We start from the raw sequence: 14,222 nt of genomic DNA, 5'->3' as shown, positions 1-14,222 counted from the left end.
ATTGCAGTTCTCAATCCAAGCAACAGGCATCACTGGGGCTTTGGCCAAGTGTGACGCTTACACAGTGAGAGGAGCAAGCTTTGAGCAAAGCCCCATATACCCTGTAGGAAGCTGGACATACCGTCTGCAGCCAGACCTCCTGGGTTTTCTGGCACTTCAGGATGAGTTCTGTGGCAACTCCAAGTAAATGAATGAAGTGGAGGTTTTTGCTGAATTACCAATGAAAATGAGCTATGTAACCAGCACCCTATTCCTTGTGTGACTGAATTTGAGATGAAATTCCATTTATTTTATGCTGGCCCAAAATTTTCAGTCTTCATTGGGGTGGTGGCATATATCAACCCCCCACTGAGCCAGCAAGGGTTAATGAGCTGCTGTGGGCCTCCTCAGCCCTACCCCACTGCACCTGCCCTCACTGTCAGGTAATGAAAGGGCAGTTCAAAGGAAAAGAGCTAATTGAGTGGCTAGTGAGGAGAATGGCTCCTGTTTTGTGAGGAAAGGACTAGCCCAGCCCTTCTGCAGAGGCTGTTCACTGCTAGAGCTCTCTGGAAGAAGGTAGGCTTGCTATGGGACTACTGAATTTGTTTTCTTCATGGGGCTTTCTTTCTTTTATTATAAAGAGATTGAGGGGACTGTACTGGCTGGGAGAAGCCTGTTGGGCCTAATAAGACTGTTGCAGGGATCCTCTGCCCAGGGTCTGTGTGGGGAACTGCTTCAATCAAACCTGTGAACTCTTATGCTCTACTTGAGGTTTTTTCCCCTGTTATTTGTCTTGAACTATGCAAAGTGTGGTTCAACTGTATTTCAGAGTTGTGTATTCGTAATGTTCAGCTACACTGTCAGAGTTCAGGGCAACTGCACCTATATTCTTCTTCATGGGTCCCTGGAGGGGATGCTCCTGGCTCCTTTGCTGTCCTTTCCTCTGGGCTGAGACCTGCATGTCCCTCCCTCCTGAGTGGGGTTATTCCAGGCTGAATAATTCCCTTCCTATGCTAAAGTGTTCCCAGCAAACCAGACTGCTTAAACTAGCTAGGTGCCTGCACACTACTTCCTCCTTGAAGGATATGAACAAGGCAACTGCAGCAGTTATAAATCGCCACCTAGCTCATTATAAGGAAGCATGCATTTCCTTAAGATAAAAGCATTACAGAGAAAATATTTTAAGACACTGAAAGTTCCTATATGCATATTAAAACCTTAACAGAGATCACCTATCCTTTTTATGGGGCCTTAGTAAACTGATGTACTTCCAATCCTTCCTGGGAAGGAGTGGGAACTCCCTTAACAGAAGGTCTTATCTCCTTACTGGATAGGACAGAAGACCTTGAGTCAGTTTAAACTTGGCCTATTTATCCAAAAGGCCTTTCTTTGGCTGTTGGCATGTGGAAAATTCAATTTGAACAAGTAGGGGAGAGCATCTCCAGGTGGTGATATTTCTCTGGTGGTGTTGCAACCTGAGTAAATTTGCCTAATCACCCCCCCATTGTTGTTAGTTCCTGTGGAGAGCTGTATTCATCTTCCCACATGGAATTAAATACAATGTCTGGCCCACAATAATACACATCACTCCATTAATATAATGGACCCCAAACGTACTTAAATGTAATTCAATTAAGTCTTCCAAGGATATTGAAGGAAATTGTCATAAGTAGTCATATAAACAGAAATTGTCTGGGGGAAGGTTTTGGCAGATGGATAGGGAATATGTTGGGCTTTTGGGTCTTGGGAAGGTATGGTTGGTTGGCTGAAGCATGTGGCAATGGAGAGGGGGATCTCTCTCTCTCTCTGGGTCAGAGAGAACTTGAAACTTACTGAAGCACTTGAACCCTTAGTCCCCTCACAACTACTGCTTGCCCCAGTATCTACTACTGCATCCAGCGATGATGGATGATCACATTGGCTAGTTAAATAGTTAACAGTGCTGACACTTATTCTGCCATCACTAGGTTTTGGATTGAACATACATCTAATGTAAATTGGCACTACATTTCTCTCTCAGAACCATTCTTCCATCTATATAAAGATTCCAGGCAACACTGCAGCTATTAGCTTTTTGAGTGTGACCTGAATGTAAGACCTGACTCTCAGATATGTTTTCCTTTAAATTTTGCTGAAGAATGCCAGTAGTAGAATCTGCAGCACAGTCTATTGTCACAGAATCTCCGAATATACAAGGCACAGGTTTTTGGATTTGGGTTCAATGAAGTTCTCTGGTTAGGACTTGTCTACCCAAGACAACTGTGTCTGTATGACTTAAGGTGTGAATTGAAACTGATGTAGTTAAACCAATGCAAAAGGTTCTGTGGACACTCCAGGGCTCCACTCTTGCAACACTTAAGCATGTGCTTAACTTGTCATCAATGGGACAGCTCATGGTACTCAATAGAACAGCAGTGGAGTTAATCACATAGTTGTGTTTGCAGTACTGGGGCCTTATTTCACTATTTAGAGTGGTTTATTTCAGATGAGCCTTAGGAACAATTAAGCTACAGGCTTAATTCAACTGAAATAACCCACTCCTACAGTGAAATGTCCACCTATCCTCTTGCACTGATTTAACTTATCAGTTAAAAAGCCAATTCAAGTTATATAGGTGTAACTTTCTCATGGTGACAAGCCCTTAGAGATGCTTCTGGCATTGGGTAGGCCATCATTCTGGTGTTTGTCCCCCTTCTTGAGAAGTAATGAAAAGAGTTTCAAAGATAGCTTTGAACTGTATCTCTTTTCTTGGGATGGGTTGAGTAACTGGAAGGCAGATGTCTCCAGTTTAGTTAGGTAAAAGGCAGAGGTTCAAACCCTGCCTTTCAGCCATAGTCACTATTCCTACATTACTGATAGCCTCTCTTCTAAAGGTCAAGGCAGGAATCTGCCTCTCCCCAAGGCCAACCACCTTGCTCCTGTGTTGAGCCTGTGGCTAGTGCTGGCTCAGGGCTCTGTCCAGAAATTGGCAACACTCACACCAGGGATGAATTTGGCCTGAGAAACCAGCAAAGTTGTAATGAGTGCACTGAGTGGTGATATGTCAGCATGGGGTTGTGTGGCAAATCTCCGGATAAACCTGCTGCTGCTTGGAGATAATGGATAGCCATCTGGGGCAGATTCTGTTGAAGTTGGAAGCCAGAGGGAGGGCAGTGGATCTCAGAGGCAGTGCCTGGGTTACGGGAGCAGTGCAGTGTTAGAGAAGCGCATGTTGGAGGACCCCCCCCCCACACACACACACACACACACACACACACACCAGGTGCTAGCTGCTGAAGCTTCTATAGTGCTTGCCTCTATCATGGTGCATCTGCTCTGCCACCAGGAATCATTCCTAGATGAAGCTTGGTGATCCAGCACTTCTTAATTACAGATCTTCTAGGAGATTTGAGACAACAGGCTAAATTCTTCCCTACTTTTGTGCTATCACTCATACCTTTGGAGAACCATTCAGCAGCAAGGAAAACCTTCTCGGTTAGAAAAAGCTGAGATGCTAACTGGGTTTTGGTGGGGCAGCTTAGGCAGCAGCATTCTGCTTGGGAGAAATGAAAAACACCTGTTAAGTAATTGTCACCTAATACTAAACTTGTTTGGTTTCCAAGACAACTTGCTTGTAACAGTTTGACTGGCAAACAAGTGTTATGAATCACTGTGCTAAAGAGCCTTTGCCAAAACATTTAGACATTCAACATCTCTAACCATTTTTTGGCTGCCTTGCGCTGTGTGTGTGCTTCTGCTTCTAAACCAATGGTTTAGTACACAACTCAATCTTTTTTTCTCAGACACATGGCAGATATGGGCATGACCTTTGCTATTAATGAAGCATAGACTTGTTCCATAATACACATTTCAAATAGTCTTCATCAACTGTATTTTTCCTACTTATCTCCTACTTATCTTAACCTTAGTCATTACATCTGTGCTGCAAAGTGCTTTGCACCCTTTTGGGCACTGTAAAAATAAACACATACATGCATAACACACCAATTACCCTTGCAACTTCAGGCACGCAGCTCCCTTGCATTTGCTGATAATTGTATGTAGGCTTTAAACTACCTGAATTGCAGGTAGAGGCCAGGGTGAGCCCCTCTAGAAAACATGGCCCTGATTTATTGTGGATGTAGAATTTGGCACTTTGTCAAATTTTAATGAATAGGAAATGTCACTTATGTAAATGATGGTCGTAAAACCATCTACTTCTGATGAAGTGTCTCCTGTTTCAGTACTGGTCCTCTCATAGGAATTGTTATACTGGGTCAGACTAAGGGCTGATAGACCACGGCCAGGCTTATTTGAGGGAAGTATCGGTCTCTGGTTCTGTCAAACTTAGTCTGAGATGTGGTATGATGCTGCCACAGCATGAGAGCTGTTTTCTAGCATCATTGCCTCCTCTGACTGAAACTGTAGATGGGCTATAATAGATGTAGTGTCTCCCCCAGGTTTCACTGTGGAGAGGGAAATGTCAATTAAAGTCAGAGGAAAGAAACTAGCAGTGGGCAAGCTTGCTCTGAGATACCTGGCAGTTGTATCCCAAGGGGGGGGAGAGGTAAAAAGGGTCTAGTCTTGCACTGTGGGCCGCAAATGTGATTTTTTTTTTTTCTTTAAATAGGTTTTACTTTAAAAGAACATTTTGGTCATCTAAGACTTGACCTTAGGATGACCAACAAAATAAATGTCATGTAAATAAAATTCTCCCTCTTTGCTTGTAATCCATTTTAATTGAAATCAAGTCCTCTCCTTGACTTTCTTTAGCCAGACAAATATTAACTGGTGTATTAAGGTTGTATAAAAGCTTAAAGTTAGAGAATGGTCTTGCTCCTTAAAACCCACTTCTCCCTATACTGATCCTCTGTACTGCCATGGCACATGTCATGACCTTAAGGTTTTTTTGTGTCATTAAATACATGAAACTAAGCTAGTTTTATCTGTTCTCATGCGTATTTCATTTCTCTGAATTAGACTAAGCTTGCGGAGTGGGGAGGAATAGAACTCTAAAGTTCTGTGCCTTCTAATAACCATTGTCATGGTGGGCCAGATCTTGCAGCCCTTAATGTGCATAATCCCCCTGCTTTCAATGGAGCTACTCAGGTAAGCATAGGCTGCAAGTATCTGCCCATAGGGCATCCAAGGAGGCTTGTTCCAGGCCTAGGAGGAGCCCCTTTTAACCTGGCTGTGCCCTAGCTAGCTTCAGCCTAAAGCTGGGGGAATCAGTAAAATATCATGTGCACAGCATTATATGAAACTTGTGTTAAAACTAGGCAAAATGCTGATAACTAGTTAAAACCACTAAACTCCTGGTGTTGGTCTTTGTGATAACATTATTGTTGGGTCCACTGCTGCAGCTCTATTTGCTTCTGTCAATGCACCATCGCTGAAGTCAATGCAATGATTCAGATGAGGAAGGGTTTCAGTATAACACCATTCCTTATGTTCTCAATCATATGAGATATGTAGCAGCTTTCGGGGGGGGGATAGGAATATCAGTACGATGAGTATATGGCCTCAAAGGTGGCTGAGAACTTTGGCTGAAGTTGCTGGCAGATCTATGTAGCATACAGGAGCAAGTTGACCATCCCATCTATAGAGACGTATAACCAAATGCTCTTTGGACTGAAATTAACAAATGTCCTAGTTCTATCAGCAGAGGAAACTGATGTGCATACGAGTGTGCCTAACACCTTCTGTCCAGGAAGATGGTAGAGGCGTACAGATAAGTTGTGACAGAGACTAAGTGAGATGCAGGGTTTTTTTGCACTGAGTCTGTTTTTTGATTTGATTGCTCATACACCCACTCCCAGTGCCCTAGTGAGAACAACTGCAATATTTCCCCCTTCTAGCATGCATCCCTGGAAAAGAGAGGTCAAGCTTACATGCTGTATGCATCTATGGCAAGAAGAACTTGTTCTGTTCATAACAGGTTCAGGGACTAGCTTGCTAAGGCAGAGTACCACACAATGTAATGATTTGCTATCTAGCCTTAAAAATTGGGAATCAAGCTGTTCACAAATAGACAAAGACCTCAGCGTGGCCCTGGAATCACATTCAAAACACACCTGAACTCAAACAAATGGGGTGAGGAACTTTTCACTCTCACATCTGCCACAATGAAGACTTCTGTGAAAGAAGAAAATCAGTTGAATAATAAGACCTATGTGTCTGCTCCTGAAGTAAGTCTGGAGTCTAACATTCCAGAAAAATATATTGAGAGCAATTCATCTTTAAGGTAAGAGTGGCTGTGAACACCCAAAATAATGTTGGTAGAGTCAGGGGACCAGTACAAGCTCTTGAGCAAACTATGTAACAGTGATGCATAATCCTGTATCCACCTGAATAGGGAGTTCTTGATCAACTGAATTAGACAAAGTGGGACTTTGTCCAACAGAACACTGGGGTTAACACATGCCTATACTTGTGAAAAGTGCTACACTGTCTTTTAATTATAAAAAATGTTAACACTACAACTTTACACCTTTGTATGAAAAATGGCATCTCCAGCAACATAGTGTAGAGTAGAATCACGCTAAATGTTGGCTCAAGACTAGCTCAGAGGAAATGAGCCAACTGCAGAATCACCAACTTTTCTTCTAAATGGTTCTTGGAAATCTCCCATTCAAGTACTGACCTAGCTCAGCTTTCCCAATCCAGCAAATCAATGAAACCATGTCTAAGATTTGCTCATGTGAGTAAGGTTTCCAGGATAGGACCCCTATTTAAGCTTCTGAGATTTTAAGATCACAAGGTAATCTGAACTGCAGAATGCAAAAATAAGATGAAAGGAAACCAGTGACAAAGTGGTGACGGACAGTAATGAGCTGAGATGGTTGTGTATACTGTACACATGCTATTTTGCCTACATAGGATAGAGTTGAACCATGAAGGATCTTAAATACTAATAAAATAAAACTGAATCTGGAACTGCAAACTCTGAACATGAGGCAAAGTATCAGCTAAATGTGGTATCAAAATCCAAGTTGCTGTGTCCTGAGTATTAATACTACAGTCCAAGCTCAGCTCAGCATTATTGTCCTGTCCCACAGCAGGTAAATGCATAAATATTTCATTCAGTCCTTTCCCAGCACATTCTCAACAACAATAATAAGCACAGGAAAAGCCCTGCACCTGCTAAAATATTGTTCAAAGGTGACAGAATGAGAGGCCCCAAGCTGGAGGCAGAAAGGAACAGCATTCTTTAAAAAACTGATTGCTGCTAGGACATCTGCTCACCCAGAGCACACCCTGTGAATGAGTTTTTAGTTTGTTTGGCTTTTTTGCCTTGTAGAGTCCATGTGCTGTTTTTGTTTTTTTGTTTTTTAAATCAGTACTTCATCACTTTTTGCTGACAGAGTTATTCTCAAGGAAACATGAGGGGCTACTTTTCAAGTGAGGTTTTTAAACTGCTTTGGGAAGTCCAGGAGCAGGAGGAAACTCATCTGATCACACACGTTGCTCCTGCACTTATACAATCTCCATGGGCAAACCTTAAAAGGGCTGGATATGAGGTTCAATTTGGATACTGATCAGAACTACAGAGAGGCTCGGGTTCCAAGATTTGGGTTGTGATCTGGATTCCAGTGTTTCCAGAGCTCAGTGCTTCACACCCATCTCTAATACAAACCTATTTAAAAGAATTGGAGTCTGAAGAACTTGGCTGAGAATCCTAGGAGAACCATAAGATTCCTGATTTTTCCTACAAACCAGGAACTCCTCTGGGGAACAACTTATCATAGCATTTTCTCTGTACAAGGTCAGAACTTCAAGATGCAAACATTTTTAAAATAATGGAAATGAAAAAATTATCCAAATGTCACAGAATAGTTCAAATTATGAGGGGGGAATGCATGGAAACTATATAATGCTAGTCCAGAAACTTTACTACAAAAACAGTTTTTGTATGGGAAAACTGGGATTTTTCTGCTACAGATCTTTCATGAAAAATATCATGTTTTCCATGGAAAACTTAAGATTTTCTTTGGGGGAGGGGAAGAAACCATTCCAAAATTGGGGCGGGGGTGAGAGGAAGGCTGGCCAAAAAAGAAATCTTGACTCAGTAATACTACTGCAGTGCTTCATGAGAAATGTAGTTCTGAGGCCTCATGCCCCCATTTTCTTCTATATGTAAGGTTTGTTACCTGGACTACATATCCCATAATGCATCATGCAGCTCAGTAAGAACAGTGAGACTGGTGCATCCTGAGAGTAGTAGTCCAGGCAGAGAGGACAATGTCCAGAGAACAATGAGAATAGAAGGCCCCCAAACTACAACTCCCGTAAGACACTATGGTGACATTTCCAAATCTAAAGTTTCTGAAAAAAATGATTTCTTGGCTGAAATCTTGAGGATTTTTGGATGGTTTAAAAAAAAATAAAAATTCATCAATTTTTCACCAAAAATTGGCTTCCCCTCCCCCTTCTAGTTTTATAGCTTACGTAGGTTTATTTTATTAGATCATTTGGTAAATCAATATAAATCTCTGAGCTCTAGCTATGCACAGGCTAGAGCAGAATGAATGAGCCCTTGTCCTGGGTACTGACACACACTTTGAACTCAAAGTTTTGGCTCTAGTGTGAATTTGGGACAAAGGTTCCGCTTTTATTTTCTGAATAGAGCTTCCCTCGTGCACACCGAAGTGAGAAACCAAAATCACCCTTTTTTCACTTTGTTCCCATCCATATCCGAGAGCGAGGGAGCACCAAGAGCCAGATTCACAAAGATATTTAGGCACCTAAAGGTGCAGATAGCATTATTCATAAATGGGTCTGAATTCATTGACTTCTGATTTGGGTTTATGCATAATGTGCTTATTTACTCTTATAAAGTCCTCTGGCCAGGTACCTAAATAGCCCTGCTTGTTTAAACAATTAATCCAGAAGAAAATACGTGTGTCTGCACACTTTCTAAGAGCCCCTAAGCATCAAAGCCCCTTGAGCTTAGTGGAAAGACTCATCATTTGATAATGGGCTTGTGTGTGTGCGCGCGCGCACCCCATCTAATGGCTAGGGAAATTAAAGATTATGCCTGCAGTTATTCGAATGCTTCCTGCGTGGTAGGTCTCCTTTTGTTGATGCACATGTGCCCCAGCAGGCAGCTAGCGATACAGATTAATACGTCGGCTTCAGCTTGAAGGCCACAGGCTGGCCTAAAGCTGCCTGCAGGGTAATCTGGCACAACAACAAATATTTCTCTTTCTGAGGCACATGTTTGCATCCATTTCCCTCCTCTGATCTCCAGTGCAGCTATTCCAGCAGGCTCCCTGGTGGAGGATGTTTGTGGGGAAGAGTATTTAGTTCCTCCTGCCACAGAAGCTCATTCCAAATGTCTTCCGTAGAGTAGAATAGCCACAGGTGTCCCAGGAATCAGAATCTTCAATACTTGCAGGTGTATATTTGGACCCAACAACATCTTTACCTGACAGCTGTGAGAACCAGCTATCAAAATGGACTGTAATTTCAAACTGTCAAGTGCATGAGAGGGGGCATCTGCAGGCTCTTCCCAGAGAGATGTCCAACCTCATTGTGGGACTCAGACCCTTTACTGTAAACAGCCAGCGGAGATTCTCCATTTAGCTCCCATTGGAGGGGCTTTGTGTTTTTTAGAGCTATCGGATACGAGTCCTATTCCTGCTGTGGCTGTCAACACTAAGAAGCCCCAGTGTGCAGCACAGTGACAGAAATGGAACTGATAAATCATTGGGGCAATGTCAACTGACACCAGCTGAGGATCTGACACAAAATGTTAAAACACAAACACTAGCCACAATATGTTTGTGTCCCTTGAACACATGAAATTGCTTAAGCATGTTCATATTTATCAAGTGGTGGCTGCATGGGGGGTGGTTAGTATTTGTATTTAGTGCCTAGGACCCCTGTCATGGACCAGGATCCCATTGTGCTAAACACTCTCCAAAAGCAGTTCAATTTCCTCTTGGACTAGGAATGTGGGAAGCATCCTGGCATTTCCAGGGAATAGCAATGAGAGTCTCTGTAGCCTTCAATTCATTACAAAATACTCCTGTTTCCTCCTGCCCCATCCCTGTTTTATCTTTCAGGACGTAGACGTCTCAGAGGGATCTTAATGTGCAGGAAGTGATAGTGATTCCAACTTTGTCTATTAAAACCATCACCCAGGGACAATCAGCTTTGCCATGTACATTTTGTTTTCATGGCTTTCGTAAAGTTTCAGCAGTTCAAACTTTGGGCCTGGTTTTTATTCCATTCCTCCTCCTGCTGCTGCTGCCATCTCAAAGTTCAGGAAGGAGCCGTACACAATAGAAGACCGAGGGAAGAGGATTTCATTCCTTTTTATCTCAGCTGGGCATTAATCCCCTGCAAAATATATCAAACAAAACAGACAAAGAGGAGAGGATGGTGGCAGGATAAAGACCGGTCTCAGCCCTGAGATCATGCTCCTTCCTGAGTCCGTCTGTACTTTTACATAGTAGCTTCAAGGCAGCTGTCATGCAACTGAGAGTCAGAAGTGGGTTCTGTCCACAGCTCTGTCACTGACCTGTTGTATGACCTTGGACAAACTACTGCACCTCCCTGTGCTTCTCTTTCCTGCGCCACCCTTCCTCTGCTTTGTCAATTTAGTCTGTAGACTCTTGGAGACTGGGACACTCTTTCTATGTATTTGTACAGCACCTAGCACAATGGGGCCCCATTCTTGGTTGGGGTCAGTAGTCACCACTATCCTCTAAATAATGACTTCTTCTGGGTTTGTCTGTCATTGGGACCAATATTGGAAGGAAATCGAATAGAACTTGAAGATAACTAGCAATAGCTCCTCTCTGGTTACTAAGGAAGAGCGGTTTCTCTGAACAGTTCTGAGACAGTCGTTTCAGGAAAGTTGTAGTAAACGCCACTAGACATCTGACACTGATTGTTGTAAGATAAGTCGTGCTTCCCAACAGTATAGGAAAACTGCGCGCACAATGGGATTTTCTTTTCAGAGAGGAGAGAATTGATTTACTTAAGAACATGTGCAATATCATAATCTGAAAACATCAGATCCTTGGGGTGATGTGTCCATCATCATGATCTGAAAATAACTTTCTGCAGGGTAGCTTCCCCCACAAAGTATATGCTTTTAAAAGGACATTCTAAGTCCAGTCCTCATAGTGCATACTGCTGTAGACCTTATTGACCTACTTGCAGCGGCTGAGGCGCCAGCCCTCTTGCTGTTTGGTGGCCTGTGTGAAATGAGTTAGTGGTCTCAGAGCAGTCTACAGTTACCACAGTCGGAGCTAGCTGCCTCCCTTGGCCTTTCTGTTGAGAAGTGTGCAGTCCATGGAGAGTGAAATCCTTGCCCTCACCTATGGTCCCTCCAGGTCAGAGATGAGGTAGTTGTCAGGGTAGTGGGTGACTGGGAGAAGCTTCTGTTGCTGCTGCCTGTGTTGTACCTGCCCTGATGATAAAGAGCGCAGGAGTTCTCTAACCTTCAGCCTGCAGACCCCTGGCCAGGGAGCTAAACCCTCCCACACCCCAGTCCCTCACTGTGCTGTTCTCTGCATGTTTCATTCTCTGGAGTGGCAGAAGACCATAGTCCACAGTTTGGAAATCACTGACAAAGAGGACTTTGTTCTCCAGTGCTGTCAAAGGGTGCCCCTCAGCAGGACTACATCTATTTCACATGTGGTTGTACCAAATAAATGGCAGATGGGTGTGGCTAACAACCGTTGTATGGACAATAAAAGGAAATGCCTCTTTCTCGGCATATGCTCTAGAGAGAGGGAGGGGCACGTATGTGAGAGAGTATGAGAGATGGGAGCGGTGTCTGTGCAAAAGGCAGGGGGAAATGTGTATTTGTGAAAGAGGAGGATATGGGGGAGGATGGCGGGGGTGTTGTGCAGGGGGGGGGGGAGAGGGAGAGGGTGCATGTGCCATGCTCACTAATAGATACCCCACCCCCATGTTGTGACTTGTATCTGAGAGCTATTTCAGTGAGCAGTGTAGTGTGTCAGCTTCTGAAGCAGAAAAATCATTTTGCTCCAGGGGAGGGAGGGTGACATCATTTAGCCAGGATTGACTTTCCCTTCAAACAAACATCACATCTTTGCAAAGCTCTGGAGGAAGCAGAGCTTCAGGGCTGCTGCAGGGGCTGGTCGTTTGAGGTGTGTTTAAAAGAAAATAAAAATATACCAGCTGCAGATTTATATCTCTTTAATGTGAAATTTTTTATCCAATTCACTTAGTTTGTTTTCTCCATGGAAAAACAGGAATGTTTCCTGCATCATCATAGCATGACACTGGCCATCCTTTTCCACATTACTTTAACCCTTTGTTTTATGCTTCTCTTCCTCAGACTTCAAAGAAGATTAGTTGAATCAGAAATTGGCCCAAGCTCCACAGCTTGAACTCCGATCCAAATTTCCCCAAAGCTTTTGGGGTGTCTAACTCTGGGCTTTTGGACTGGATCCATCTCTAAATCAACCTCTTTCTCACCATGCTTCGAGTGTGGTATAAAAATGTTAGTAGAGACAATCTAATTAGAACTGAGGAGAGAGAAGCCTGGTGTGAGTTATTCATATCCCCTAGAGAGAGAATCAGATGCTTGGTGACTTGTAATCCTGTGTCCTAATAAAGTATTCCACTGTTTTGGAGTGTTTTGGAGCTGTTTGACTTGGTTGACATTCACAGACTGCCTCCAGCCAGAGATATTTTAAGTATCTGAACATACATAACACACACCACCTATCACAAGCAGACCTCTCACACACCCTCCTGATGAAGACTTTGTATCCAAACATATTTGAATATTTTAGCATTTGGAGCCATTCATTGCACAGCTCACTGATGCTGACAAGGGGTAGGTTATGAACAACCCATTCTCTCTAACATTCTCTAGCTGACAAACTGTGGCATGTCACCCTATGCAATATGCTATCCAAAGCCACAGTCTTGTGGGTAGGACTGTGAATCTCATGCAGCCAGGTCCCCCACTGGAGTACACCAGCAGCAGTAGTGTAGTTGAGGGTAAATGTGGATAAACTGACTTTATCCACTTCTTATGTGAGGAATACGTAGGTGAGTTTATGCACTTTTTTTACCACTACGCCACTGTTCATTAGTTTCCACTCCTTACGCTGACTCAAATTCACCCTGGTGTAAGAAATCACACTCCACTAAATTCAGTAGAGTTGCATCTCTGCTTATAGCAGAGCTGAGTCTGTCCCATTTTATTCATTGGAGATGCATCATTCCTTTTACATTTACTTTTCTCCATCATATTGCCCCTCTCCCAGGGAGTAAATACAATACAATGACTTTGGTGCTTCAGGACCTTGGTAATTGCAGTAGTTGTAGGGTTTTACAGGAGAAGTTCTGGGCAGGTCATGGAAAAGAAATCTAATTTTTCATCTTTTCCTCTGACCATAAAAAAAGACATGGACAGTCTGAACAGGCATCCACAAATAATCTTACATGTGGAGTTGCTGGGTTCAGCTCTCTTCTTCTAGAAGTGTAAAACTGGTATAAGTAACTCCATTGACCTCAGTGGAGTTATTCCTGATTAATACTGGTGCAAGTGAGAGGAGAATCAGGACATGAATTATGTTGTCTGTTATACCAGTTTACACAAGCAACTCCTTATGCTCCATCGATTACTCCAGAGTAACTCCATTTAAATCAGTAGTTGTGCTTGATTTACACTGCTACACTCCTACCCTAAGGAGTTTATTCTAACAAAAGGCCCCAAACATCCTAACTAAGATGTGTTAAAGCTGTTGTTGAAACAACAGGCTGTGGATATCTACCTGAGCCTGGGAAGAGGGGACTGCGCAATTCCCAACTGACCCTTTTTACAAGAGCAACTCCGTACAAAGGAGAGCAGAAGACTAGCCAAACTAAATCAGGCCAGCTGGGAAAGTTTAGGGTCCAAGAGCTGCCTCAGCAGAGGGCTCTGAGAAACCTGCGCACATGGAGGGAGTGGGAATTTTGAATAATAGGGAAGGATTTCTCACATGTCTCAGGGCAGTGCCAGCAAGATTTTAATCTTGGGGTGTTTGTGATTCAAGTAGGTGTCCCTAGCAGAAGAATTATGCATCTGAAGCACTCTTAGATTCAGGAGGGAGAGAGACTGCGGAGGGTCCCAGGAGGCACCCTGCCTCTCTTGTCATAGAAAAGGAAATGACCAACCAGTCTGGTTAGTTAGGGCTTGTGTGGACTTGAATTCTTTACCTGTGACAGTACGGAGACCTTTTGCAGCTCTGACCTCTGTAACCTGAAGGACAGTACAGGCTTGCATTCAC

General features: G+C 43.2%; 1 long non-coding RNA gene across 1 annotated transcript; it reads left to right on the top strand.

Annotated features, from left to right (window-relative positions):
- The first annotated feature begins 462 nt into the window (after window positions 1–462).
- LOC137153192 (uncharacterized) lies at window positions 463–12,570 on the top strand. The gene is made up of 2 exons (XR_010919717.1): window positions 463–555; window positions 12,278–12,570. It is a non-coding gene; the product is annotated as an uncharacterized lncRNA (long non-coding RNA).
- The last annotated feature ends 1,652 nt before the right edge of the window (window positions 12,571–14,222 follow it).

The sequence above is a fragment of the Emydura macquarii genome, unplaced genomic scaffold, assembly GCF_026122565.2.
Source record: "Emydura macquarii macquarii isolate MOO-44397 ecotype Brisbane River unplaced genomic scaffold, CSIRO-AGI_Emac_v2 contig_1253, whole genome shotgun sequence".
NCBI lineage: Eukaryota > Metazoa > Chordata > Testudines > Chelidae > Emydura > Emydura macquarii.
This window is presented reverse-complemented; position numbering and strand designations above follow the sequence as displayed.